This window comes from Phycodurus eques, unplaced genomic scaffold, assembly GCF_024500275.1.
Source record: "Phycodurus eques isolate BA_2022a unplaced genomic scaffold, UOR_Pequ_1.1 contig_134, whole genome shotgun sequence".
Taxonomy (NCBI): Eukaryota; Metazoa; Chordata; class Actinopteri; order Syngnathiformes; family Syngnathidae; genus Phycodurus; species Phycodurus eques.
The window spans coordinates 1,841-5,560 of NW_026904131.1; the positions used below are offsets into that span (position 1 = coordinate 1,841).

General features: G+C 45.2%; 1 non-coding gene across 1 annotated transcript; it reads left to right on the forward strand.

The window, feature by feature from the left end:
- The first annotated feature begins 1,439 nt into the window (after positions 1 to 1,439).
- trnag-gcc (transfer RNA glycine (anticodon GCC)) lies at positions 1,440 to 1,510 on the forward strand. The gene has a single exon. It is a non-coding gene; the product is annotated as a tRNA-Gly (tRNA).
- Positions 1,511 to 3,720: the final 2,210 nt, after the last annotated feature.

Sequence of the window (3,720 nt, forward strand, 5' to 3'; positions counted from 1 at the left end):
TTTTTATTTATTGATTTATTTTTTTTACACTCAATTTGAATTTTACTTTTAACATCAAAATATCCAATCCAAACATTTTAGCTTCAAATATTCAGCTGCTCCATTTCAGAAGTAAATTCAACTCGCTGGCAGAAAAGGCTGTTAAAAAAAATATAATAATAATTATCCATTTTCTGAGCCGCTTCTCCTCACTCGGGCCGCGGGCGTGCTGGAGCCTATCCCAGCTATCATCGGGCAGGAGGCGGCTATCATCGGGGTACACCCTGAACTGGTTGCCAGCCAATCGCAGGGCACATACAAACAAACAACCATTCACACTCACATTCACACCTACGGGCAATTTAGAGTAGTCAATTAACCAACCATGCATGTTTTTGGGATGTGGGAGGAAACCAGAGTGCCCGGAGAAAACCCACACAGGCACAGGAGAACATGCAAACTCCACACAGGCAGGGGCGGGGATTGAACCCAGGTGCTCAGAACTGTGAGGCTGACGCTCTAACCAGTCGGGCCACCCTGCCACATCATCATCATCATCATCATCATCATCATCATCATCATCATCATCATCATCATCATCATCATCATCATCATCATCATCATCATCATCATCATCATCATCATCATCATCATGATAATAAATGCTATTTAATTCTGCAGGCACGTGCAAACATAAAGGTACGTAAACAACAATTTTCTACGCACAAATGAGGCATCAAAAGTTGCGTCTCGGCCACTCTTGAATCAGATATATATATATATCTATATATCTATAGATATAGATATATAGATATATATATGTGTGTCACCCCCAGTGCACTTCTTTTCACAGTCCCATCATATCGGTGCATCACCTGACCGGAAGGCCGACTGATTAGAGCGTCAGCCTCACAGTTCTGAGGACCCGGGTTCAATCCCTGGCCCCGCCTGTGTGGAGTTTGCATGTTCTCCCCGTGCCTGCATGGGTTTTCTCCGGGCACTCCGGTTTCCTCCCACATCCCAAAAACATGCATTAATTGGAGACTCTAAATTGCCCATAGGCATGAGTGTGAGTGCGAATGGTTGTTTGTTTGTTGTATGTGCCCTGCGATTGGCTGGCAACCAGTTCAGGGTGTACCCCGCCTCCTGCCCGATGACAGCTGGGATAGACTCCAAGCACGTCCGCGACCCTAGTGAGGAGAAGCGGCTCAGAAAATGGATGGATGGATATGTGTGTTAGTATCATGTGATACGGCACAATGTTATCACATCCGTGCTTTTAATTGACTCGAGGCTACTTTAGATTCTCATGGAATCGTTTTCTTTTCGGTGGTTGACCTAAATTATAATGCAGTCATTCTCTCTCTTATGACTTACCGTCTCTTTATGAGGAGACTCATAAAAAGATGGTTTTTATTATTGACAGTCTACGACGAGCACATTATTCCAAAATGTACCAAGCATTGGTGGTTCAGTGGTAGAATTCTCGCCTGCCACGCGGGAGGCCCGGGTCAGATTCCCGGCCAATGCAGCTTGCCCGTTTTGTGTATATTAAGCTCTATTTGAGGTAAATGAGTCCAAACTCCTTCTGCTTGCAAAACACACATTTTCCCCGACCGGTACTGGACAACCGAGGACAGGATCCAAGTGTTTTTTGGTCACATCTTGTCAGAAGTGGGTCATATGCGTTGACTTGGTGAACGTAATTCCCAAACCTGGCGCGCTGGGCCATCCTCACAAATATCCCTTGTGTTGTTTCGTGGCAGTGTCGGGCAGAAACAATGATAACACCCTAGTACCAATTTTTGTTGGACTGGAAAGCCAAGGAGAGGAAACAGACAGTTTTTGTCAGTCTAATCACACAAGAAGCAGAATTTCAACCCGCATACCCGTAGAGACTGCAACCTGAATGGAGTTGCTTGGACGGCTCGGCCACTCCGACAGACTTCGATTGTGTTGTTTTTCATTGCATCATAGTTTTCTGATGTTTATATGCATGCCAGTGCCTCTGACTTACTGACTCAATACTCATCTGAAATGTAGGAATCCAAGTCAAGAGCATGAGAATGAAGACAAAGTCTGTTGACAGAACATGGGCCACTCAGACTTAATGTCCCCTGCTTCCCCTGGGACATGGACAAAGTTTTGCCGGTTGTGGGAGTTGAAGCTCCTTCTGACTGGGGTCTCTGCCAGACATTACCAGCACACCCTCACAATACGTAATTCTCTTTCAGGTCGAACTGACATCTGCCCCCAACATCAAAGCAAACACACCACCCAGTGGGAATCAGATTGCAGTTCCACCCCTCTTTTGACCCCACTGTCCAAGAAATGCGGCAGCAAGTCCGATGACATGACCACAAAGTTGATCATCGAACTGCGGCTTTAGGTTGTCCTGGTGTCAAGTGTTCATCTGGAAACCCTTATGTGTGAAGATGGTTTTCATTATTGACAGTCTGTGACGAGCACATTATTCCTATAAGTAAGCACGACTCGCGCTCAGATTCGGGGAGGGGTGAGGAGGCGTTCGCCTTTATCACGCCCTTCCGGGTCACATTGTCACTCGCCATGTGAGCATTTAATTCCACCAGCAGAGGCGCACTCACAAAAAGGAAATAATAGACACATTGTCTTTATAGACTAGACACTATCAGGAGTGGGATTTGAACCCACGCCTCCATAGAGACTGCAATATGAATGTAGCGCCTTGGACTGTTCAGCCATCCTGACAGTTGTATAGTGTGTTGTTTAGAAGGAACAAAGGGTCCGGGTCTTTATTCACCCCGGGGGGTCTGCTCATCCGGTGGGCGACCCGTTCGAGAGCATTGGAATGTAGTCAAAGTGCAAGTGCCACCATACCAAGCATTGGTGGTTCAGTGGTAGAATTCACGCGGGAGGCCCGGGTCCGATTCCCGGCCAATGCAGCTTGACCATTTTGTGTATATTAAGCTCTATTTGAGGTAAATGAGTACAAACTCCTTCTGCTTGCAAAACACACATTTTCCCCTTCCGTTACTGGACTACCGAGGACAGGAACCAAGTGTTTGTTGGCCACATCTTGTCAGAAGTGGGTCATATGCGTCGACTTTGCGAACGTAATTCACCAACTTGGCGCGCATGGCAATGAATGTAGATTACGCGAGGGACCTCTTCTGAATTTTTCTTAAACCCCAGTGTGAACACTGGACATTACTGCAGTGCTGTCATAACACTGCCCAATACAGGCAGTGTAATCAATGTTACATTTCCTGAGAGTCTTTGAACATAGCAAAAAGGTGTCTAAACCATCATCTGGCGTGAAATGGAGAAATCCTTCCACAACATAATTTTTCACATCGTGCACCACCAAAGATACTTGTTCCATTTTACTCAGGTCCTTACTTTCATCTACCTTTAAATCAGACATTTCAGCATCCTGTATTTCATCACTTATTTGCGCATACTTTCCATTTCTTGGAATATCTGCTATCTTTTCTGCAACTGTTTTGTCAAATTTGCCTCGAATCTGTAAAAGGTTCAAGGAAGTTTCCCTGGTTGACAGCCGTGTCATTCTCTGTCTCCTCTTTGTGAAAGTCCCTGGCATGCAGTGAACTCCACAATTGCTTTCATATTTTTTCTGTTCTCTCTGACTATTTTTGTATCTCCATCACACAGAGCATTTAACATTGTTGAACCATACCCTTTCTGAATAGTCCACTCATTCCACACTACCATAGCATATTTATGCTCCACACAAGTGTT